The sequence below is a fragment of the Episyrphus balteatus genome, chromosome 1 (assembly GCF_945859705.1).
Source record: "Episyrphus balteatus chromosome 1, idEpiBalt1.1, whole genome shotgun sequence".
Taxonomy (NCBI): domain Eukaryota; kingdom Metazoa; phylum Arthropoda; class Insecta; order Diptera; family Syrphidae; genus Episyrphus; species Episyrphus balteatus.
The window spans coordinates 49,939,051-49,966,373 of NC_079134.1; the positions used below are offsets into that span (position 1 = coordinate 49,939,051).

General features: G+C 31.7%; 1 protein-coding gene across 1 annotated transcript in view; it reads right to left on the reverse strand.

Moving 5' to 3' along the window:
• Positions 1-19,815, reverse strand: part of LOC129905765 (dual 3',5'-cyclic-AMP and -GMP phosphodiesterase 11-like) — a 182,100-nt gene extending 162,285 nt beyond the window's left edge. The window contains exon 1 of the mRNA XM_055981332.1: positions 19,532-19,815. The gene's annotated coding sequence lies outside the window, so the exon portion shown is untranslated. The remainder of the gene's footprint in view (positions 1-19,531) is intronic.
• Positions 19,816-27,323: the final 7,508 nt, after the last annotated feature.

Genomic DNA, 27,323 nt, shown 5'->3' on the forward strand with positions numbered 1-27,323 from the left:
TATCCTTACATGATTTATCACACCTTTTACTTTCCAAACGCTTACCCTTTTTCTCTGCTACAAAACCAAAGTCATAGTCATAAAAGCCAAAAATAGACCACACTGACTTGGTACATAAGACGAATGAATAAGTTTACCATTTATCACCCAAAAAAAAAAAAAAAAAAAAAAACAACAACAACAACGCTGGTAGTGCCGGATGACAACAAAAATCCTTGAATAAAAGATAAAATTTGTTTAGATATTCATTCGTGCGTGTTACGAGCCCAAAGCCAAAGAGACTACCACTACATAGAGATAAAGTGAATCAACACAACAGACGATAAAAAGTGAGTAAAATTAATTGGATCACATTCACAAATCAATGCCTTTTCTTCAATAAAATAAAAAAGAACTGAAGGATTCTACTATCCAAAGGTAGGAGATTCTCATAAGCCAATGAAAATGCAAAAAACTATAAATAGAATCAGAGGAAAAAGATATACGAGTTGCAATCTTCGCAAAATACATTTATTTTAATTTCAAAAGAATCCTTTTTCGAAATGGTCATCATTAAACTTTGACGTTTTAGAGAATCGAGGTTAATGCTTTTTGTTACCATTTTTAGAGGGGAGGGATTTGCAAAGGGTCATTGAACCTTTTACTTATACAAGTGTAAGTTTGTACATTAAATGAGTAAGGATTTAAGTTAGTCAACTTGAGTGGGTGGCACATTATATCTACTCGTGTGCTTTTGTCATAGGAACTCGTGTGTGACCTTTTTTTTATGTCAATATGACTGAGCACTGAGGAAATGGTTAAATTTCCTTTCCTTCGTTCTATTTATGTTTGTATTCGTTGCTATCATTTTGATTGTAATTTACGATGGCTTTTGGGTGAAAGTTCAACGATTTTGTTATAATTTTTTTGGAATAAATGTTTTCTCTGAAAAGCAACAGAGGGAGCATAAAAACTGTTAGAGGAAATTATAATAACGAGCAAATAAATCTTCAAGTTTATGGAACCTCTTTTTTTGTTGTGGAAAAATTCATTCACAAACAGCTTAGTTGATTGTTATTAAAAGATTAATCAAATTTTTTGATAGGTTTAACAATTTTACGGCGGAAAATTTCCGGTTGTAAAAAAGTTTATAAAGGTCAAAAAAGTTATCAAGTTAAGAACATTTGAATTTTGATTGAAGAAAGTTTATATTTATGAATCATGAATATACCTATCCTTTTTGTTATCTTTTGACTATGACGTAAATTTTTACGTTGCAAATGATGAAATATCTTGGTTATGTATTAAAACTACACAGAGAAAAAATAAGGCAGGGATGACTATGCTTCTGGTATATTTAACTTTATTTCTGGTATATTCAACTTTATTCTGATTAAATATACTAGAATTAAAGTAATCCCTGGCGTTATGTTTTCTCCGTGTAAGAATATATTTTCAAACAAAGTAAGTAGCTTTCCTCGACAATGCGTTAGTTAGGTGTTTCCACCGACAATACACCTTTAATAAAGAATGACCAAACATTTTTACATCCCATCAACGCTTTTACGAGCATTTTTTATTTATTTTTGTTCTTTTTCCATGAATAAATTAATTGTAAAAGGTAGGTATAGCTACAAATTATAAACTACTTTTATTTTTTGTTCTTTTAGGAATAGTTGCAGAGTATTTCATCACTGCAACTCATGTTATCAGTTTTTTCAAAACATGATTGCTCTATGTCTCCATCTTCCTCTCATTCATCGACCTCAGTTTCGATTTGAGGAGCAATGGTATATATGACGAGCCATTGCATATGTAACACAGAATTGAGCACTTGAGCCCAGCCTTCCTACATCCGCACGCTCTGCCACAGCCTTTCGAACACCGACAAGATATAATTTTTAGTAGATCTTCAGGTCACGGCTCCTTACACATTAGGATGGGTGAAAGACCATCTACAGTTTATTTCCACACTCTTCTATCAAGCCATTGTTGCACCTGATGATTCTCCACCATATAACTGTAACAAAAATTGTTTCCCAGCTTCTTTAATATTTGTAACTTTCGACTCATACATCGCATACAAATTATTGGAAATTTGATGGTATATAACTTACGATACGATGGATTCTTCGGATCCAAAATCGTAATTGTTTTCCGCCATACCTTTTCCCTTCCATCACTCCCAAAAATGTTGTACTTTGACTTATCAGTTAATAAAACTCGCTTCCAAAAGAGCATGTCATTTTCAATATGCTTTTGCGCGAATTCCAAACGAAGCTTTCGATTTTTTTCGCTTATAAGAGGTTTCCTGCGAGGAGTTCGGCTATGGAGACCATCATATTTAAGCTTCTTTGTATTATCCGTGGATGTACCATTATGTCCGATCTTGTTGCGAGATCTGTGGCCAATTTTATTGCATTCATTTTGTAAACTTCCTTTAAATAAAGCTGACATCTCTGCGATTTAGCTTCTTTGGACGGCCACTACGCGGTTTGTTTTTAACTGTGCCATTGTTTTCAAAGTTATTGAAGATGGTTTGAACTATAGACTTGCTTAAATTCAAAATCTTTGCTATTTCAACAAAAGATTTACATTCGTTTCTGTGTTTGACAACCAAATTTAGAACATCGATTGAGATTTCCTTACGAGAAGTCGCATTTTAATTTTAAATATTTTTGAATAAATTATTCTTGATTGAAAAATTCAATGTTTTTATCTGATTGTTTATGAGCCTAATAACTTTATTCGTCGAACAGTTAACTGACCTTTTATCAGAAGATTGAAAAATTGGCTCTAAATCGTTTAAAATTTTGAGCAATTGGATTTTAATGGAATTTTAAATTTTTTTTCACTGTAACTACATTCCAACTTTTGTAATATTAGCTAAAATTTTTACTTTTATTTTTTTTTTTTTTGTGAAAAAAATAAGAAAAAAATGCTACGGGAACAAGGGTTAAAGATGTGATTTTTAGTTAAATTTTGAAAAGATTGTTCCGCTTTTTTTTGTTTTTATAAAACTATGCATTCCTTTTGTCCTAGTTTTGTACTCTTTTTTGTGTCCTTATTTGTCCGGGAAAGTCCGGGATTTTACATCTCGATTACTAGTTTCGTCAAAATATATCTGGTAACCCTACTGTAGAATTAAAAATTAATTTTTTGAGTGATTTTGCCGTATATGTTAAAATTGAAATATAAGTCCCCTAAAATACAATAAAGTTAATTTCAATATTATTTCACCTGAATTTGCTTCATTTTTAAGAATCATGCCTCACTTGGCACATGTTTTCTCCCTTGCTGCACATTTTAACATATGTTCGTTATACCGCGAACCTTCTAGAGGTACATATTGTAGACACAAAGCCAAAACCGTGAATCTACATTTTTTGACATTTTCACTTTAATGTGTCATTTAACTTGTTATCGATTCATCTATTCACTGCGTCGGTCGATCCAATCCTCCATCTGTTGTCTAGTATCCTAAATTATCAATGTCCGTTACACGAGTTTGGATGAGTTTGCATGAGTTTCCAAGCTGATTCGTGGTTTTGGCTTTGTGTCGACGATATGTCATAAACATGACGTTTCTTCGAATGAAATCAATGAAAGAACAGTGGGAGAATATTTCGCAACAAAATCTTTAAACCTAAATTCGTAGAACGAACGAAACAAACGACTCCAAGTTGTCATACGAATCTTGCTGGTAATCATTTTTCTGCTTGTAATAAAATTATTAAAATTAAATTATTGTAAAACCATTTTAACTAATATATGTACATAAAGAGTCTAACTTCAAAAGGACAGATCTGTGCTTTAATTTTGATCAACAGTGTATCATAATTTCATAATACACCTTATTTCGATAAAAATAAAATTATAAGCTTCAAACAAGTAAATCTTTGCTGACTTCAGGGCAATAAATATAATAATCTCGATATTCTAGGAATACCTTTATCAAGTAAAATTAAATGGAACTCAAAAAGCCATCAGATATTTAGGTATTATGACCTTTTATCAGATTTTTATCTTATAAAACCTGAGCAACAAGCTTTACTAGGTATACATAACACTGACACACATTTACCCTATTAACTTCGTACGTTTTTATAGCCGTAAATTGATTTTTTTTTTTAAGTTGAGTGTGTTGGTAATGTTATAGGAGTTTCCCTGTCATGTGTGTCAAGTCAGTCAAGTGTCATTTGAATAAGGATAACCGTGTCTTTGTTCATAAGAGACCTAATTTTCACTTAACTTGAAGGTAGCTGAGATAAAACATTTAAACGACACGTGACAAAGTTTGATTATTATGATAAAATTTAATGGCTTGTGTAAGACAACTTCAGTAACATAAGTATTATTGGCAATCCTAAAACAATACTTGATTAAATATTCGTTTAGTTTCTTTTTAAATTAGCTTTTTTTTATTGAATTTAATAAACACATTTTGCGATATTATTGGAAAAATTAAAATTACATCCATGGAGAAGAAGTTCATTGTAGTTTGTAGCACAACAATAAACTTTAAAGTTATTCCTTTACACTCTTGCACCACAAATGTGGGTGTCTTTGAATATGATTTCAATAATTATATTCGATAGTTTAATATTAAAAAAAACGAACAAAGTTTTAAGAGATGGAGTGAAAAGTTGTCTGCATTTTTGTTTTGTTTTCAAGAACTTTTATTTGAATTGGTGAATGAAAGTATAGATTCAGATATAAGTTAGGTAGTTGAGTTTTTCTAAATATCTATAAACTTGCATTCAAAGTGGGAAAAACTTTTTAAAGTGGGTACATATAGTTTCAATGTAGTCAAAACAAAGAAAGTTTTGAAATTTAGATGAGTCACAATTGCATGATGTGCTATTAAAAGATGGTTGTTCAATATTTGTTGGAATAATGGCTAAAATTGCTGTACAAAATTAAACATATATAGATACTTTCCTGGGGACCAAGTACGTTTTGTACAGAAAAACTCAAACTTAGAAATCAGTGCTGTGAACAGGGGTCAAATAACGACATACGATTAAGATCATTCGTCAACGCTGTGTAATCATTAGAAAAAAAAAGACACATAGGTATTGTGTCAATACACGTTAGCGTATGATCGTAATTGTATGCCTTAACTCAGCCCCAGTTTTTACAGCTTGAAGTCGCCTGTCATTCCGCGAATTAAGTTTAGTAGGTCTAACTGTTAAACTCCCTTTCTTTTTTCACTGCGGTTTTTAGCATGTCCCAAAAATTTTCTATTGGATTAAAATCCGGCCTTCTGGATGGTCGGTCACTAAAAGATGGTATACCAACGTCTTGTATATATTCTAAAACCACTCTAGCACTATGAGGTCGTGTATTGTCTGGCATTAAAATAAAACTTGGCCCAACTCTATAGCTGATTGGGACCAAATCCTGTTCGATATTACCAGTCAAGTATGGGCATCAACTCTGTACGTTTCGTGAAACAGATTCAACCCTACAACATTACTCACCCATCACCCTCCTTACAAAGGTTCTCTAGTTAACTGTTAAAACCGCTTCCACACACGTTTCCTTCGGACTTTTCTGGTGAATTCAAGCTCACTTTTGTCTCATCTGAGAACAGAACTTGTTTCCAGTTATCCAATGCAAACCTGATTCGTATAACACGACGTTGTCTAGTTAGCCTTGTATTTTAGTTCTGTGCTTGTACTTGTAATAGTTTTCACTTGTAAAAACGTTGTCAAAATAAAGAGCATGGTCACTTGGGCAGTCAATATTCTATAAATTGTTTTGAGGAGTGCTGACCAAAATATTTTACCATCTATAGATAAATGCTCATGCATATATCCCCACTTGCCACTTTTGACATTTTTGGCACAACAGCTTACTGAGAAGGCGAAGTTTTGCCATTCTGTCATTTAAATCAAGGTTGTTGTTATCAGCCAAGTGAATGAATCATATTATGTACTTGCTACAAAAGGAACATGTGTATCAGCTGACTGTTTCCAATACATATATTCTCTTGCCTCAGAAAGATATCCAAAAAACAGGATTCCAAAGAATTGTTGTTTAATCTTCTTCATCGAAAGAAAAACTATGTTGGTTTCTTTTTCCCTGCGTACAACATGGTTTGGTTAACCCTTTCGAACCCAAGCTATGAAAATCAATATTAAAAAAATGTTTTTTTCAGTATTATCGTGTCGTAGACATCACAACTAAGAAATATGAATAGCAAAAAGTTATTTTCCAAAATAATAAATAGCAAAACTAATGTTACTCTCATTTTACATGTAAGTAACATGCACTACCTATGACCAACAAAAAAATCGGACAACTGAGAAAATAACTTTTTATGAAACTATAATGTATGCTTCTTCTTCTAAGCCGAAAAACTTAACACTTTCTTCATTAACATTTTTTTTATCTTTTTTTTTCAAAATTATGACCATACATAAAAAAATTTTTTTTTGCAAAAAAAAAGAAAAAAAATGTGAATTTCAGTCCCTTTTTCGATAAAAAAAATAAAGGTATAATATTTGACTAACTTTTTGTAATAATCCAGTAACTAGGCATTATTATCTTTCAAATAAGACATCGAAACCTAAAAAATTATTTAATTTAATATTTTTTACGAATTTTTAAAAATATGTTACATGAGAGTAACGCTGGGTCCGAAAAGGTTAACAATTAGTTGTCTTACCTCAGTTCTAAGCAATTTTTCAAAAACATCAACAGTTTTGGATTCTACTCATATAATACTCGGTTCATTCGTATTCTGTTATTATTGAAATGGTTTTTGTCCTTACCGGTGGCGCAATTGACTTTTTCAGTTCAGATAACAGAATGTCATCTTCGCTGTCAAACCCTTCGTCGTGTGCTGTATAAGACTCCACCAATAATTTCAACCTCACCTGGAACATCTTTCGGTAGCTCTACAGCCTTTATTTTGTTTCTTCATCTATACCCTCTTCATCCGTAACAAAGTCCACCGGCGGAAGAATCATGACGATATTAGCGTTAACTACCTCCGAATAGCCGAATTATTATGCATTTCTCCAAAAGCTGCATCGGGATTTTAAAATCGTTTTCCATAAAAGTGTTTAGTTGGAATAGTTTAAAAATCCATTTTTAAAACTAAAAATAAAATGTATGTATGCATAAACTCATTGTACTTTTTAAAGAACATCTACCTTTAGCTTCGTTTACATACCTCCGATCACCGTATCTATTTACAGAAATATTGTGGAAACTTGACTTTTCAAACTTTTATATTTTTTTTGAATAAAATTTCTAAAATAATTCAAAAGATTTGATTTTCGTTAATTTTTGTGAATAAAAACTTTTTTCATACACGCAAAACCAACAATATTTTAAATTGTTTTAAGAAAAAAGACAATTATTGGACTATGAATCAAAAAGAAAAAAGGATGTTAAAAAATTGAAAAATATTTGAATAAATAAAAAATGTCAAAAAATCGAGATTAGTCAATACATTTTAGCATAACAAACTAAAATGGGAATTGTTACGATTTTTCCGATATAAGATAATTTTATGCTGTGAGACAATTCCACTTATTTTCAATTATGTAGTTGCGCTGGAATATTTTTTTCAAATTTGAATTAAAAAATTTAATACGAAAGTAATAGCTGCGTTCCTTTGGAAATATTTATCTACTGCTTAGTACTTAAAGCTGCTTTGAACTACTTTTTCAGTAAAGCAAAAGTAGATCAAAGTAGTTTTAAGTCCTAAGCTGTAGATAAATATTTCCAAAGGAACGCAGCTAATATTGGGACTTCAGGAATTATTTATGTGCTTATCTGAATTTAAACGAATTTCCCTTAGGTACGTTTTGCTGTGGACTATAATAATCGCAATTTGCATCTTCAAAGGGCACAATATCATCAGTGATGAAACCAACTGGTGTTTTATTTTACATTTGAAGGCTCATAAATATTATTATGTTTTATATGTATAACATCATTATCATCATCATCTTACTTTTTTTAAATTCAAAAGAATCCACATTTACTTAAGAGCGGGGAAAAAAAATAAGAAACAAATATAATATAGATAATTTAAAACCTGTAAGCAAATTTTTGTATATAATGAAATGATTCGTGACCAAGCCTACAGTAAAAAAGGCAAATTTGCATCGCCCACTTTGTTTAATATATCCCATCAACTACCCAAGAACGAAAATTATAAAGGATTCTAGGGTAGCCTTAAAGTAAAAAAAAAAAGCTTTAAATTTTTGATTGGTAATGTAATTTTCTTTTTTTCTCAAGTCGGCCTTGAAGCTAACAAAATTCATAATACGGGAGACGAAGACATGTTTTTGAGCTTGCATAAGCAAGAAATTTTCCTCAAGGAACGTTGTGAATGAACCACATATTCCAGATTGCTGCTGATGCGCTACAGTGAGTTTATACCTAATCTTCCACGATGTAGATTTTACCTTTGCTTGCCCCTGTTCTGCAACTTTTATCACTGGTGATCAAATTTTTTAATGACTAAAATTTATTTTATCTCATCAAAATAGAAGAAAATTTGTTCAAAATCATACCTAGCATGCATATGTGATCGCACCCCACTTCGAAATTTAAACGGTTATATTTTTTTTAAATAAAAGACGTTATTTTCAAAGAAGGCCATGACTTTTATTTATTTTGCTTTCGATCTGAAAGTTATTTAGTGTATTTTCTCTCTCCTTACTGCAGATATCGTAGTCCCTGGGGTATCATAGCACCCCATATGTGTTAGTGCCATATATATTTTTTTTTTAACAAGTAGGGTACACTTATTTTTAGTTTTTGAAACTGTAACAAGGTAAGTTAGTGAATCCTTTCAGAATTATTATATAAAGCTCCTAGAACGCGAGATAAGAAGTCTAGAACTGCTTGCAGTACTTGTGAAAGGCACATTTGTCCAGAACACCGCAGCGAAGTCCGAAGTATATGCAGAAGCTGTCTGTTATGTCTTATGTATGACGAAATAAGTTGATTACAAATATACTGGTAAGTCAAATCCAATTGTTTTTTATTATATTTAAATTTCATTATATATGTCTCCTTTCAAAAACAAGAAGCAAATTGCATCATATAAGCTTAAAAAACTTTATTTTCCAAGGTAAACGGAATCAACGTCTAGTCACACCCCTCAAATGGTCTCTTTTTTTTGTTTTTTAATGACTAGGGCTGTGAATAAAATGCCATATTTTTTAATTTATTTACATTGTAAATACATTGTTTTAATTAAATTAATAAATTTTATAATATTGTGTTATTACTTCCTGGTATTTTCAACCCAAAAGTACTGGGGTGCAAATGAACGTAAACGTTGCGTAAACGTTATTGGGTTAGGGTTAACTCTAAAATTTCGAATGTGAAAAAATTTGCTCTATTCACGGAAGAAAATGGATTTTACAAATCCGACTTTTTTATTAGATAATTTTCCCATATTATTTAAGTTTTTGTGTTCTGAAAGGGTACAAAACTTAAATAATATGGGAAAACTACCTAATACAAAAGTCGGATTTCTTAGGAAACAAAATTTTATCTCGGTTATTTATGGAATATTCTCAACAATGTTATACCATTTTGAAAAGAGAATTGAACACACCAACTTTTAAGGTAACTTGCCGAAACATCGTAGAGCATTTTTTTTACACTACGGTTCATTGAATTAAAGTCATGTAAAATTTTTTAGTACTTAGTTGGGCAAAAAAGTGATATTTGCTTTAAAACTGATGGAGCTGAGTAAAAATTTTTGAATGCATTTGGTAGCAGGGTAGCAGGGTCAAGGTTGCGTAGCAAAAGAAAAAAATGAGAAAACTTAAGATTTGTAGTCACGGCACATGAAAACCGTCACAGGGTGACCATTTTTTCGACTTTTTTCAAATGCCCATAACTCCCAAAATATATGGCTGCGATTTTTTTTATTATTTTTCTGATAACTGTCACCACCTTCCCTATCTACCGTTTTCGTTAACTTTTGGGACACCCTGTATAAGCGAAATTTTGAAATTAAATATGTTATAAATAAAATATCTAATTTCAATCCAAAGTAACGTGTATTGAGAAGTCATTGAACGTTCTAACTCGATATCTAGTGTGCGGACGGTGAGAATCAAGGAAAGAATCGAACTGAGTCCTTTGCGAAAAATGTTATAAATGGTTACTTACCAGCTTTGTTGTCAGGTAAGCCCTGATTTCAGAAAATATTGGGCTATCGGAAATTATAACCGGAAGAAAGTTTTTTTTTTACAAAATGAGTTTAATGAAGCAGCAAGACAAAGACCACGGATACAAAATGTAAGATTTTGAAAGCAGGCAACCAAATCCTTTTTTCTGAAAAATGGATCTGTTTCGAAACGTTTCCTCAAAAGTCAAGACAACAGCGACAGCCATAAACAATAGACCTCTTAGGTCAGCTATCGAAGAAGCAAATTTTTGAAAACCAGATATTTGAAAATTGAATTAAACGAGGTCGTAAATCGTAATGCTCCAACAATAAAAATTCCGAGAATAAAGATTCAAAACTAATAAATTGCTAAAATGTATTAGCTATACCAAATTGAAAAAAAATCACAAAACAGGAAAGCAGTTAGTCTTTTTCAGGTGAGTATCTACAACCTTTCATTTTTCAAGCAAAAAAAAAAAAAGCAGATAGAAACTGTAAGCTAAATATTTTACGCACAAGGAATGGGAAAAATAAGCTCTTCTAATAAAGCCAAGATCATTCGTGTGTAACTGTCACTTTTACTACAAATTTAGTGTTATCGACTTTTATACATACATTGGTGTAACATGACGTTTGTTGAGTTTGTACAAATACCTTAACAATTTCCAGACCAACTTAAATCAGTTTCTCTGTTTTCGATCACTTGTGGTTGTGGTCAAAATTGCAACCAGAATGTTGTTGCTGTTGTTTTTTTTATTAACTGTCTACATAAAGATTCAATACACATCTAAGAGAACGAACAAAAATTTCTTCATTTTGGTCATTCAATGCTGGAGTGTGACAGCATGCATATTCAATTGAAAATCAAAAAAGTATGTATCAGTCTACATAGTCAGTGGCATAGTGCACTACTAGTCCAATATTTTTCGTCTTGCTCGCTCGAAAAGAGGAAAATTTTCTGGACATTTCAACAATAGCCAAGATTGCTTTTAAAAATGTAAATTTTCACATTCGGAGAATAAAAGTGAATTGCCTAAAAAATTAAAGCTTAAAATACTGCAAAGGTTACACAGGCACGTTGCAATATCGGTTCGACCACGACCACCATAGTCTTTATGCAAAAATAAATTTCAGTAGAAAATGAAAGGAAAATGCATCTTCTTCTTCTGTTATGATCTCGATGTCGGGGGGTTCATAACTATCCCACGTAACTGCTTCACACTTGTGATTGTGATCCGCCTGTGGGGTTCGCCGGGTTCACCTCAGAAATCGGCGGCAAACCTCCCGGTTTTGTATTGTTCCATTTCTAAGGCCAACTGAATCCTAATGTTTTTGCATTTGCTTGTACCAGGAGTTTTGAGGCCTACCTTTCTTGTTATTTATTTTATTTCTTTTTATTTAAAAGGAAAATGCATCAAGCTGCAAAAATATCTAAGTACTTATTCTTGAGCCACTTCCAGTTTCGTATCAAAGGGAATACCCTATAGTTCCTATATTGCAAGCAAAATGCGTGTTGCAAATTTGTATTCTAAAAATATTCATGACCTGACTTTTTTTTCAATATGTACCCAAATTTAACTAGTTTTCATAAACTTGAACTTTCGAAATTGAATTTAAGTTTTAACATTAAATTAGATAATGAGCCTTATTTAGGTATCTGTCGGGAAGAAGTTTCGCCACAAAAGTAGGAAAGTTCCGATCGGAATCGGAACCTTAGATCTCGTACGAGGTATCCACTTGGGAAGAAAAAAAAATTAACCTCGGTTCCTCAGTAGAAGATTCTCTGAATAACGTAAAGAAATTATTTATTTTCAATAAGATGATTGACATTTTTAATCCCTCAAACAATTTAAACGCACTCTTTGAAGAAGAGTGTTTAGAAACCACATGCCTTTATGTTCCAATGCACAAAATCTTCTGTTGCCTCAATATTAAAATGCACTCCGTTGTCTCCTACATTTTTCGTTTTTGAATTTATTTTGCTTAGGAATCATAAAGTGCTATCTAAGGAGGTAGGTTTTATCATCACTCTGCTCTCAAGGATCCCTTAAAGATATAGGAACGTTTTGAATGTCATTAATAGAAAGTGAGTGAATATTTTTTTTTTGTCACATTCACATCTTTGCAGCAGATTCTTCTTTGGTCTTCGTTGAAATTTTCTTTTGGGAAATGGCAAAGTCTTTTGTACTCTTGGTCTCTAGATATTGGAACTTTTAGGTTTTTCTTGTTTGTTTTGGGACCAAGAGTCTGTTCTCTTGTTTGCATATTTTATAAATTTTATGTAAACATCAGTTAGGTATGGAGAGTCTGAGAAATCTTTTTTTTCCTTAAATAGAGATATAATACGCCACGTGATTTTTTTTTTGGGATTTTTTTTTATTTGTACGTGGTTAGTTAAAAGGATTCCTAATTTTATAGCAATAAATTGAGTAAGGATGTATAATAGAAGGATCAAAGTCCTCATACAATTTTCGTAAAAGAAAATATATTCTTATGTAAACTTTGATGACAAAGACTTAATATTACAGAATTAAGTGAGGTAAAGAATGAGCATTCACTTACATTGAGACATGTAATTTAATTCAACTAGACAATTTTTCTCTATTTGCATTCTACATCAGCCTCAGCACTGACACAAACACTCCCTGTGCATCATCAAAGTCTTTTAATCTATTTAAATGTAATTTAATACGCAGAGAGACCGAACATGGCTTATCAAGAGTGATTAATGGTAATGTTAGCGAGAACTTTCACACTGTGTGGTGTCCTGTTTGGGTGAAAAGGGTATACCAATACCTACAGTAAATAACTTGTAGGGAGGTTTTGATAAAAAGCTTTCATATTATTTTTGAAGCGTTGCTGTCAGAAGAATTTATCTTGATATTATGTATCATCACCACAGAAATTTAGTGGGTATAGGGATGATGTAAAGAAAAAAACAAATTGAATATGTATTAAATAAGAAGAATCTTGAGTCTTTTCATTATTTAATACCTACGACTACGTATTTCAGTGATTTAAGCTTGGTTAAATAGGTTTGTCAAAATGTTAGATATAGTTTTAGTAGGTAAGGTCGTTTAGGTAATATTGTTTAAAACAAATATGTGATCTACGGCTGAACTTGACGCAGTGAGGGGACGGGTTAAGAATATCCCAGGCCCAGCAGTGAGTCCCTTCTATCGTAATATGAGACTATGGGATGAAACAGATTTAGGCAAAAACATCAACGAAAACTTTTCGCAATTCTTTTCGAAAATAATTTGAGCCATTAAGGAAATAGTTGCTAATACGATAGAAGGGTATTATGCCACGAGGCAGTACAGCTACTATGAATGGTGTTGATCTTGCATTTTGGACCGATTACAAATGATAGCATGATAGGGTCAGAGATCAGATATACGGATTACGAAAGCTTGCAGATAAGAAGAAAATTGAGAAACACGAGTAAGAATTGAATAGATTATGGAAAAGGTGAGTGAAAGTTGTGGAATATCGTCTTCTTCAGTGGATAAGCTGACAAAATTGAATGTGAGCAGGTACTAAGGACTGTGATGATGGTTTGGAGTGCGGAGCTAGAAACCCTCTGGGAAACTAAAGTCGGTAGTGAAAGACTACAAAAAGATATTCGGAAAAGCGATCACCTAACAAAACTTTATTTTACAGAAACATTTTTGTATGGGGACAAGAATGACAAGCAAACAAAGAGGAGCTCCCGGAAGAGTCAAGTGGTACATATCTACAGACTGCAAAATAAAAAATTCGAAGCATTTATCTCCATTATAAAATTACCAATAGACTTCAAAACGGAAAGTGCAAAGAACTTACCTTTTTACTAAATGAGAATTTTCTTCTAGAGTCTTCTAAAGGAAAATTGATTGACAAATTTAATAAATCAACGGACGAATTCGCAAATCAACAGGCAAACCTGGCAAATGAACATATAAATCTGACAATTTACCAGGTAATCTGTCAACGTTCAAATCAAACTGCGAACATAGCAAATTAACGGATGAATCCAGAAAACTAACAGACGAGTCCAACCAATCAAAGGGTGGCCCCGGCAAAAGCACTGTTCACATTAGAGCGACCAACGAATGAGCGAACAAATGAAATTTTATGTATTTCTAAAGTATTTTTTTTTTTAACTATATTAAACAGCAGCAAGCTAGTTAAACCCGTTGGCTGAATCGAAACTTAAGCATTTAAGTTCTACATATATTCTAATGTGACAGTTTACGCAGAGGAAAAAGTAGGGAATAAGAGTTTATGTTCAACATAAATTATTTAAGTTTCGATTCAGCAAATGGCCCTTATGCTCAAATTAAAAAAAAAATTACATTTTAATTTATCTAAAATCAGAAAAATATGAAAAAACACATTGGTCGTTACGAATAAAAGTTAGTTCGTGCGAACAATTGGTTTTCTCACATTTTTCTTATATTAGAAATTGAAATGTTATAATTTTCTTTGAAAATATTAAACACTAGTTAGCTAACTGTTTAATACAGTTTTTGTTAAAATCTTCACTTTAAAAATACCTTAAACTTCATTCGTTCGTTCATTCGCTCATTCGTTTTTCGCTCTCATGTGAACAGTGCTTAAGGGTAAGTTTAATTTATTAGTACACTCCAAGGTATTAGAACTATTTCGCTTATTATTCCTGGTCTATTTATATAAATATATTTATCTATACCAACTTGGTTTCAGTTATTTAACCTTGGAATCTGGTATTCTCAGCTAAAACTGTGGTAAAACTACTACAGTTTTTATCGAGTAATATGGAGTGAACCACAGTCGTTTTGTCATTTGACTCCTCCAGAGTCAAAGTGGATTAAGAACTTTACAAACAAGGTAATAGCAATAGGGAATGTTATGATTACAGCATGTGCTACTACAAAAAAAACATGACATTTTCATCTAAAATCTCAAGTTTGCTGGCCCAACCTCTGCTATTTCCAGGAGTTGAGAAAAATTCCCAACTTATACTTAACTTCGAATGAATAAAGTGGTCCTTAGTACCTTAATGTAAGTTTGTTGTTTAATGCTTTTAACTTAACTGTTCAATTTGTTTCAAGTTCTAGCTTTGATACACTTTTCAATTTCGAAGTTGTGTTAATATTAAATAAAATGTGTTTCCAACTGATTGCTGCACCGGACCATCAGAAGAGCTTTTAGGATAATTGAATAAAAACAAGACTTGCTAGTCAGCAAAGTTTGCGATTTAAGAAATTGCATTGTATTTTCTGTCCTCTCTTTTTTCTGAATCCAGATGGTGTGTTAACAAATCGCAAAATAGAATTTTGAGGCGAAAAGCGAAGATTTTGATATGATTATCTAATTTAACATGTATATTAACACATCGAAATAATTTTGCCAGCAATTGAGCGATCTTAAATAAACCCTCTTACCGAAATACCCCCAGTATCATTCCCAAGAGAGACCTTTGCCCCTGATACAAGCAGTGCATCACGAGTATTAAGTTTAAGGAAGAACTTTAATTTCTTTAACATGAAAATTTACATTGTTATACAATGTGTTTGCCTTTGAATTCAATGGCTAAGAGATTGATAAAATATTTCCAGTTAATATTGCGTAGATACTAGACCCACCTTTGAACTTTAAACAACAGTTATTCTTTTGTTTTCTTTAATATAAATTCGTCTGATATGAAATAATGAAAGCCAACCCTTTAAGGAAACTCCTACAAATGATGATGATGATGTGTGGGAGAACATAGTTTTGTCAGAAAATCAATTTGTTCTCCACACGAGCACGAAAAGATGTGAGCTTCAAAAACACCCTCGGGTTTGACAGTTATACCGAGCATTTCATTTTGAATTCCTAACTCGTCGTGTGTTAGTTTTATTATTCTACTCTTACTAAACGAAGGATAAAATGTGACTTGTGAGAGGAAAGGTTTGTATTTTCAAGTATGTTATTTATTCTTAACTTTGTTTGCCTTATGGAGTCACAAGTTGATTTATTTTAAACTTTCGATAATATCCGTCAGCATTTTATCCTTTCCATCAAGCAACTAGAGTTAGAGGCAGAAGCAGACCAATTGATTTATTTAAATAACTTTTTATTCAAACTTACCGTAGCTTAACCCAGTGGAGAGAAGGACGTTTAAAGAAAGGTTTTGTTTATATTTAAAATTATCAGGACAGTAAAATAATATTATTTCAAGAGACTAGCATAGCACCTGTTGCAATGAGTTGTCCAGATATAAAAATTGTTTATTTGATAAAAATTTCATTTAGCTATCGTCATTACAGGCAATATAAACGTTCTGTTGTGTTGCCAGAGAATTTTAGAGGCAAGGAGCCGAATTTTAGAAGTCTTGGAGCCAAAAATCGCCGATTTCAAAAATTGTTCATAAAAACTCATAATAATGCATTTTGTACCATTTTTTTTTTGTTTTTTCATCAATTTTTTCCAACTTCAAATTAACTTAGATATATGATAAAATAAACAAAAAAATAAAAAAGAAATAATTCTCTGTATTAAATTTATCAGACTTCAAGTTATATGAGGCGTTCAGAATAATAATGGGTCAAGTCCATTTGAAATTTGTGCATTATTCTGAACTTAAAGAAGCTTTTTCTCAGAAACTAAAGGAACTTTTGAAATAAATGTTTCACAGATCGATAGCTCTATATCTCCAAAATGTCTTTCTTTTATTTTATTTGACATAAAACCCTTTAATTTTTAAGACCTTAAAACATCCAACCTAAAGAGAAGCAGACTTGACCCATTATAATTCTGAACGCCTCATATATGAATGAAAACGGTAGTAGGTACGTTCACAATTGGGCTTTTAAGCAAGACGTCAGATTCTACTTCAAAGAAGTTTAGTTCTACTTCGAAGACTTTTAAGGCGTGATCATAATAATCAAGTTCTTTTATTATAAAAGTTTTTAATTTTGAAGGAGCCAAAAATCGCCAAATTGAAAACTTAAGGAGCCAAATTTTGATAAATCGGAAATCAGAATTTGATGGAGCCGGAGAAAACTTGAAGGAGCCTGTTTGGCTCCTAAATAGCCGGTCCTGGCAACACTTCTGTATCGCTTGGTTTGCTGTTAAAAGAATTTCCGTTTATTTTTTGAACAGACCGTGAAACTGGAGGATTTATTCAAAACGAAAGAACTTGACGCTCGAGGTGTACCATGAAGATACATAGATGATATTCGTGTGGATATCAGAACGAAATACAAAATGCACTTTGCCAAGATCGAGTGTTAATTTGTTTACAGCTACTACGTTTTATAAAAGTAAATGCAAATCCTATATAATGTGTTCTGATTGCCAAAATAAAATAAGGACACCATTTTTGTTTTTATGTACTATCCTTATGATTTCATCATGGTTGAAGAGCTCCAATCGTAGTTTAACTATCGTTCATGTTTATGATCATCTCAAGCAGGTTAGGAGACTATTCAATTGTACAATCCTTACCCTTAACTGCAACTTACCGGTAAGCTTGACTTCAATTTGCTCAATCACAATACGATTCGGTTGTTGAATAATAGAAGGGAGTTATTTTCAAGGATGAGTCCAGAATTTTCCACGATCGTAGATCTAAACTAATAAACCGACCTGGCGAGTAGTTCGCCCAACGCGAACCATACCTTGGCTTTGAGAGGGAAAAAATGTTTTGGAGGGAAACACAGTAAAGAAAGAGTAACATGCCTTGAGGGGTCCAACATGACTGGCTCATAAAAGCTTAAGAAGCTCTTATTCATAGAAAAAGTCTAAAATCCTCGCTGTTTTAATAATGAAGAGCCAGAGACTCTTTATGGCTCACTGCGCAGAGAACTTCCGAATTTCTTTGGCAATTTGATATAACCACGATGATTATAATCATCGTCTTGCCAATACTTATAAACCTTTGAAACCCATTTAATCATTTATGGGATGAGCTCAAGCAAAGGGTTGGAACTAAGAATGAGATATTTACTCCTAGCCCAGGGGAATTAGTAAATTAAATCGCATTTTTCGCGGGACAAAATTTTTTTCATGGAATGTGTTCGGGGGGTTGTCCTTATCATAAAAGTCAATTTGTTGGAATTTTTGGAGGTTGGGAACAGCCGCCATCTTGGAAAAGAGATTGGTATCGTTTTTATTGAATAGGTCCATCGTATTCATTTAAGCAAAAAATAACAAAGGTAAGACTTATTAACAATAAAATTATCTAAAAAATGATATACAAAACAATTCCGTAAGTTGGTTAAATAAAATTTTATAGTTGGTTAAAGTGCGGGTTTGTGTCGCAAGGTTGGGGCAAAATGACATTTTTTCATATATCTGACGAACTTTTGATTTTTCTGGGTAATTCTTCAAGAATGAATTATAGTACTTATAATCATCTATAAAATGAGCCCACAATCGTTATTGTAACCATCATATTGTAGAAGTAATCTAACTTCGAAATTCTCTATGTACTAGTCAAAAGTGATAAAAAGGCAAGTTTTTTGCTATTAGGCCTAGCAAATTTTGGGACTAGAAGTATAACCAAAATATAAGTACGCAGTTTTGTACCCATGCTCGTCTTAATATTAAATTCAAAGGTCTGACAACTCTAACCTTGGGCTTTATGCGGTTTTCGGGGGGTTAAATAACGTAAGTTTTCCAGTTAATGGGAATGAGCTAAATTTACATTATTTCAAATTATAAATATAAAAACTGATGCTCTGTCATTTTTTCTAAATCTGAACAGGTGGTGAGAAATTCGGTTTAAGTCTTTTAAATATACCCCTATCGATCCATGAAATAAAAACTGACAGTGCCTCTGTGCGCAAGGTCAAATGACGCTTTGACTGGAGTATAAGTGCAGTTGTGGGAAATGTTTTTAGCTAATGTACTGATGCTCTATCAAATATGGAAGGAGTTCGAGCTCTTCACTCAGTGGTATACTGTCATTAAAAGAGGTAAACTAAAACTAGTCGAAGTTAACCTAAAAAAAGGTATTGTAAACGTATAGTTAAACAAAAAATAACAAGAGCCTACAAAAACCACCGTTACACTCGTTCAATAAGCTCTTAAAAACGTGAATTCACCCTAAATGCTTAAGACCGTTGGCTAAAGTTGGTCCTACAGCAAATAATGAAATCAACCTTGTGAAATACAAGAAATCTTAGGAGATGACGCACCCACACACCACACCAAATAATAAATCTTCATGTATTTATGCTCAAAACTGTTTTGCCTGGTACTAATTACATACATATGTCCCTAAATAATTTTGGAGCACCAATTTTTGCACTGGTTCACTCTTTGCCTATGCTATTCTACCAAATCTTATAACCACCTGTTGCATACCTGCTTCGCATACTCACTTGCTTCAAGTTAAAAGTGAATTGATGTAAATTTCAAATGAAAACAAAATTAAATGTCACTTACCTTATGGTCTGGAAAAAAATGTATCAATAAGTCACTGATAAATTTAAATAAGAAATATTGCCGAAAATTACAGCGACTATATCTGCCACGCAATTAATTTCTTTTGAGAAAAGTAAAAAATTTCACACCCCTTCGATGTAATAAATTACGTTTCACTTTTTTTCTCCCGATTCAATACAAAAACATTTAGAGGCACGGCAGAAGCCGATATAAGCCGAACGAGCGTATACGTATGTATATTCAACCTTTTGCCAGAGAGAGAGAAAAAAAAATTACTTTCTATCAAAAAGCCTACTTCTTCAAAATCGAAAATTATAATAATTATATTAAACCAACAAATATCTTCACTTAAATTCAGATAGAATATAATCTCGCGCACGTACAATTATTCTGACGGTGAAATACAAGACAACCCTATCTATTCAAAGTTTACGAATAAACTAAACTGAGAAGGGATGAATTTATCTGAATTGATGCTGCTTCGGCTGGCTGACACATTGAGAGAATTTTCACTTTTTTTATCATTTCATTTTCATCCCCCACAAATGGAACAGGGAAAGTTTTTCAATTCAAGGAGCTTTTCATTGACGCTTTCAGTTAGTAAGAAAAACAACTTTCTAAAAATGAAAATAAGCTTCAGTGATGCTGATGAAATTTGTCGGCTTATTGTTATTAGTTTTATTGAATTGATAGAAATCCTGAATGTAATCGTAATAGAGGAAGAAAGGAATTCAGTAGTTTTTGTTAGTGTTATTGTTTTGGGAGAGTTGTCAAATGGCTTTTACTTTTATTTAGAATGATTGGAACTAGGATTTACCCAAGAAATTACGTTACTAACTTGTTGTTCTTTACATTTTTGTATAGCTTAGAAACTAATGGAAAACAAATTTTTCAATGTTTACAAATTCTCACAGAGCGGAAACTATGTGAGCAATAAAATTTTTCTAACCCCATAAATCGACTGGGCCAGACAAGATTTTTCGGGCATTTGTTCAACGTGCTCTACTCTACATATTATCACTTCCTGTCCCTTTCAGCTGGACTGTCAAATATAACAAACTTTTAAGTTTCTGTTCGTTCCTCCTAAATAGTCTAAATATTTAAAGAGAACTTCTCAATCCTAACAAAAGTAAGTCATTGTAGACTGTATTACAGGAAGTCGTTTTCCAAATTGCGAAAACCTTCGATCACAAAAACACTCCGACAGCATTTAGAAGGTATCGAAGGCAGCGTTTTCATTGCTCTCTGTTTCTCGCCAAACAAGCTACTTGAACATTTCCCTTGCTGCTGCAAAATTTTATTTCCGATTTATAAATATTTTCCTCCTTTTGGTCTAAAGTATTTAAAAAAAAAAGCTACCAGAGATATGAACACTGAAAAGCGACAATTGTTCACATTCATCCTTTGAAAAAAAAAATCATTGCATTGTTGATTCTGATGATATAGAAATGATTTAAAATTTTAAAACAAAACCTTATACTTTTTTGGACACAGTTGTTTTTATTTGTTCCCCCCAGCAAACAAATTAATTTTGTTTGACACATCCGAAAAACAAAATATTAAAGACGAGTGTAAATAAATAATGTAAATTCGCCTGTAAACGAAACTTAGGTATGAACGATAAGAACAAACCTTAGAACTTCAGGTTCAAGAAGAGCTGCATCGATTTTTGTTTTCTCTAAATGAAAAATAATTTATTCTTGTCGCATTGGGGTACAAACAGCAGCCGAAGCTTCGTGATCTTCTAACTCTTCTCAAAGCTAAAACTCGTATTGCATCTCTTCGTCTGCAATCATTGCAATTTAAATATTTTCCGGGTGTCCAAAGTAGCCGTTTCTCTTAATAACAGGATCAACTACTAATTTTAAATTTTCAGGCAGGTACCTTGTCAACATTATGGTCTTTTGAAGGTGTCGAGCACCATTATAACACTGGGGTTGAGTTTTTATTTCAAACCACATTGGAACATAGACTGTTATTATGGAATTGACCAACAATAGCATATTTCCGGATGGAGTCAAAATTGAAAGATATAATCTTTGATCCTTTGTTTTCTTTTTAGGTTAAAGTTGTAATCCCAATTTTCGTAGCACTATCCCCGACGCAGATAGCAAACTATTGAAGACAAGAAAGAGACCTTCATGTTCTAAGAAATGAAGGAAACATAAAAAGAAAATCCAGAAGCTCCCACCGAAGTACCATGTTGGTCAAACAGAAGTAGCGAAAATGATTGCCCTCAACCAAATGCCTATTTCTTTCTGCTCCTGTAAGGGTTTCCTCCAGTTCCAGTTTATGACTGTTGTTGAAAAATGTTATAATAAAAAACTCTAAAAGAAGAAGCGATAAAAAACTGATTAGTCTCTGCGCCAAAATAAAAAAAGATGTTTTAAAAAATTTGAATGTGCCTCAAAAGTGTGATGTGCTTATCATTGTTGGACATTTGACGTTTATTGAAAAGGCCATGGCTATTGATACAGACAATGCAAACAAGGTGGTTAAAGCTGTTAAACAAATGTGCAAATGCAAAAGTAAGTAAATTTAACTTGCGCAGCTCACAGCATCATTTTAGACCCCTCTTTCCATACGATTTTTTTCTTGTCTCAACCCAAGGTACTCTTTTAGCTTTTTAAAACATCTTATGACAATCACCCTGAAATTCCTTATTATTTAATGATTTTTCGAACTTATATGCGTTTTAGAGATGGAACGGTAACTCGGACAAAAAACCTTGTGTATGAAACAAACCTAGTTAGATAACTAATAGTTCTTCAACTTTTATAACAACAATTTTTTGATAAAAGTTTAAAAAAAAAAGTTATGGTCAATATTAAAAAAAATGTGATCATAGCATTTTACGAAATTTATTATAATTCTTAAATAATAGGTTTTAGAGAAAAAAGTTATTTAATATATTTTGTGGGAAATAAAATTGACTACAACTTTCCCTCATAACATTTTTCTCTAGCACAAAAATTAGCCGAGCTAATAAGTGATAGTCGAAAAACGGTTCAAAACAAAATGGTGGCCAAAGTTATACCGTTATTTTTGTGCAAAATGTGGGGTTTTGTTTCGGTACTAATGTTCTTTCATATTTTGAGTCCCAATTGCAGTTGCGAATTATTTCTCAGCAAAAGTCTAACTTGTCTGGACTAATTGGAGAAAACTAAATCCATGGCCACACAACTTGCGCTTGCAGAAAATTTTAACTGCTATATGATATGATTTATTTCAAGGGCAAGCTAAGTAGAATTCTTGTTGCCGAAAGATAGCATTCCACTATATGGGCTGATCGTGTGCTACGGTTCAATTCAGGCAAATTACAGAGAAGAAAAAAAAGTATGCAAGTGCAAGTTGTGTGGATCATTTTGGAGTTTAGACAGTTGATAAGTAGTATTCATCCGAGGCGGTTCAAACTTAAAGAAAAGAAAGACATAAAAATAAAGTGCGGAGAAAAATAAAACAAGTTAGTGTTGACGTAGTGCCTGCGTGGTCGTGCCATTTCCCTCGAATTTTGACTCCAACCTAACGAAAATAAAAGAAAAAAAAGGGGGAAATAAATTAAAACAAGTGCCAACTATTGGTTATAAATTTGGAAAATTAACGATTAAATCAAAACTCAAATAAATAAATGAAACAAATAAAATAAACAAAAGTGTCTAAACCTACACATATAACGAAAAAAAAATATATAAAGGTGTATTTACTTTCCTATTACCTAGCGATACAGCCATCACAGTGGGCCAGTTGTATAAATAAATGGAAGAAAAGTAATTTTCCCCCTCGTATGTTGTGTTTGTGTTCTTAGTTTTAATTTTTTGTTTGTAAATTAATAGTTTAAAGTAAATTTTTAAGGGAAAAGTTGATAAAAAAGGTTAAAGTCTATTTATAAATAAGTAAACAAAATTAAAAGTTAAAATTAAAAGTAAATAATTAAGCGTGTAAATAAAAAAAAAATATATGTAAGGTAGATATAGAAAAATAGAAAAGGTCTTAACGAAAGTGCATGAACAAAATCCAAATTCATTAAATAATCTAAAATTCTTTCAATACAGCTCGACGTAACCAGTACCAGAGTGGTGCACTGCTGTCTGTTACGGAAATGTACACATATAAAAGCGAGTAAGTAAATTTTGTTTTCTTTGAGTTATTTATTTATTTAATGAATTTTTTTCAATGTTCCACCAAATATTTGACTCAAAATTGTAAATAAAGTATATTTATACCAAAAATATGGAGTTTGAAAGAATACAAATTTTTGGTTTTAGTTGTTATTAATAATTAAATTATTTATCTTAAATAAATTTAAAAGAATTATTTTTTTTAATATATGTAGTTTTTTATAAAAAAAGGCAATTTTGAAATATGCTTCGATTTTTCTCAATCTACATTCTTCCATTTTGTCTACAAATCTACTTCGACTTTTTTCTGCAAGTGGTAACTCTCCCGTACCGCTACCGCATACCCTTTAGAAAAACAATGTAGAACAGCTTTGCAGATATGTTTCAAATTTTTTTAAATTTAGTTTTATTCTAAGCGATTAGGAGAATTTAAAGAACTGCAAGCTATTTTTGATGTTCCATTCCAGAACACAAACTGCTCAAACTCAGTTTAACGAGATGGCTCTCGTTTGAGGCTGTTGCCTCTTGAATGGTTAAGCAGTGAATGGTTCTGGAACATCATTTTCTAGCTGCTAAATTTGAAGAAAAATCAAAAACTATTTAAAAAAAAAATTGAGATACTTGACAACACAACTTTAGTATATCTAAAATTTTTGAAGTATGTACTTGCAATAATGAATAAGCTAAATAAGATCTTCCAAAGTGAATCTTCTCAAATAATTCACATCACAACTTCTTTTAAAAAAATATTAATAATGTTATACAAAAATTTTTATCTAAAGAATATTTGCTTCAAACAAAAATCGAAAATGTTAATTTCCTGGATTCAAAAAATATCAAAAATTACAATAAAATATACTTGGGGAATGAACCGGTAACATTTCTTAAAACAAAATTTTTCTCAGACGTGGATATTAAAAGTATTAAAAATAATGTTCTTGTTTACTACCAAATTATTTGTAAATTAATTCGAGGGTTGATATAACCGAAAAAAAATTTTCAGTTTTAAGATACTTGGATCCTCAGGTGATTAAGGTCGGTGAGGATTATAACGACTTACCTACACCTGATCAGTCACCCTGAGCAAGTAATCGATGAGTACAAACTTTTGGAAATAAAAATCCATGACAAAAGCTTTGAAAAAATTCTAGAGTTAAATGATTTAGAGGAGCTTTGGCACAGGATTAGTCAAATTAAAAACTCTGTTGGAGAATATATATATGTATTCTCATTTATGTACATTTGTGCATACAATTTTCACCCTTCCGCACAGCAGTGCATGTGCCGAAATGGTTTTTTCAAAGCTTTCAATTTAAAAAAAATAGACTCACAAACAGATTATGTGTAGAAACATGCAACGCAATGCTTTCTGCAGCAAATATTTCCGAAAACAAAAACGAATGGCAACCCCCAAAACATCTTATACAAAAGTACCGTAAAAATATTACAAAAAAAAAATTTATTTTTTTTTTTCTGTGCTTAAAGGCACTTCCAAACCAAAGATGACCGACGGCAAAAAAAAACGCTGCCGACACCGTTTCTGTAGGCACAAAATTCTTCCTCCTGTTGACGTTCCGGTTTGGATATTTTTTACATACAAGAACGCTATTGGCAGTGTTTTTTTTTTTTTGTCATCGATTGTCGTTGGTTTGGGAGTAGGGTTCCCAACCGTACTATAATATATAGTATTGTACTATATTTGAGCTTTACGTACTATATACTGTTAAAGAAATATATAGTAAATATATGAACGAAATCAATAACAAAAATATTTCTTATGTTGATTGAACTTTATTGCTTTATATTTTCCATGTATCTGAACTCTCCCAAGCCTAGCCTACTAAAGCCGTGTGTCGACTAAGTTAGTATTTGGGTTAAAGTTTTTGGGCCTTACTAATAATCAAATTTAAAGCTCGCTTTAATTTTTACCTTAATTCTAAATATTTCACAGTACCAAAAACCAATTAAATAGTCAGGTTAAAGGCTAACTCTTGGTTAAATTTTATAGTTGAGTTTCCCAATTTTATAAATTTTAATCGAGCATTAGCCTTTAACTTGACAATTAAATTGGTTTTTGGAATTGTGAAAAATGTAGAATTAAGGTAAAAATTAAAGTCAGCTTTAAATTTGATTTAAGCCTTCTCTACAGGAGAATACATGTAAACCTGTTTTATTCACCATGCTAGTGTCAAAATTTAACCAAGGTTAAAATTGTAACCTAAATTTTAACGTAATTAAAACACCTCCCAAATGTTTTTTAAGATATCACAGTACACATAAAAAGGTAATATCTTCCGAGCTTATGCTTTGACAATTTGGCGACCAATGTCAGTTTGAATAAAAGTGACAGCTACCGTTATTCTTAATTGTTTTAAATTACTGATGAAACGCACACAACTAATTTTTTAACAATTATTGACCATTTTTTGAAAGGAAACACAAGCAAAATTTGTTACTTTTCAATTTATAATTTTTTCAAATGACATTTTATAATCAAAAACAAAAACAAATTTCCTGTTGTTAAACGCCGACCTGACAAACATATTTTGACAATGTTTGTAATTACCATTATTATGTGTACTGTGATCAGATATTCCATTTCTGCTAAAATTGAAATTGAATTATTGAATGTGAAAACATTATGATATTTTTTTGTCTACAAAAAACTTTTGAATAATGCAATAAGTGCAAAAAATACAGGTTTTACAAACATTAATATGCAACAACTTAAACAAAAATTCCTTGACTTCTTTATGTTCTTATAAATACTATATTTGCTTGGAAAGTACTATATTTTTTTACGGTTTTTCCTCAAAATACTATAATCGGCATCCAAAATGTTGGGAACCCTATTTGGGAGAGCCTTTTAGAATTTTAAAGTAAAAAAAAAACAATATATTCTGCTTTAACTCAATGTGTAATAATGCCTCAAAGTGATATTAATTAATGTCCTTAATTTCAAAGAAATTCTTGTAGTTTTTATTTTAATAATATTGTTAATTATATTAATGACAAATATACTACATATACCTTAAGCCAAAAATTAATCGCAAATATATTAAACCCAAAAATTAATTGTTTAATAAAATCTATTTTTAAAACTTAAAGAAAATCAAATAAAACAAAACAACAATGTATTTAACCTTTCGATACTAATGTCTTTTATTTAACTTAAACTAAAATGTATTTCCTATTTTAACAAAAGGTTGAAATAATTATACAAATATGTATATACATATACGTACATATATAATATGTAAATTATAATACAAATGTAAATACTCCACTATTATTAAATAAAAATATTTTTTTAAGTTGTTATGTTTCAATAAAAAAATAAAAACACTTGAATGCATGTTTTCGTTTTCAATTTATATGGATTTGGTTTGATTTTGATTCATACACAAAAAATTTTGGAAATGTGACTTTTTTTTCTCGTGACCCCTTTTTTGCTACCATCCCAAATTTCCCAGCGGCAACACTGCCTTTTGGTGTGCCAAGCTTTTATGGCGCACCTGAAATACTATACTGCCGTGCTAAGCAAAACGGGCTTATGTAAAAAATCGAAAAATGAGTTTGAGGCATATTTTTTAACTGCATCTTATTTTTGTAGGAAATAAAAAATTCGCATTTCCAACTAGAAATAGCTCAAAACCACCAATGAAAAAAGGCGC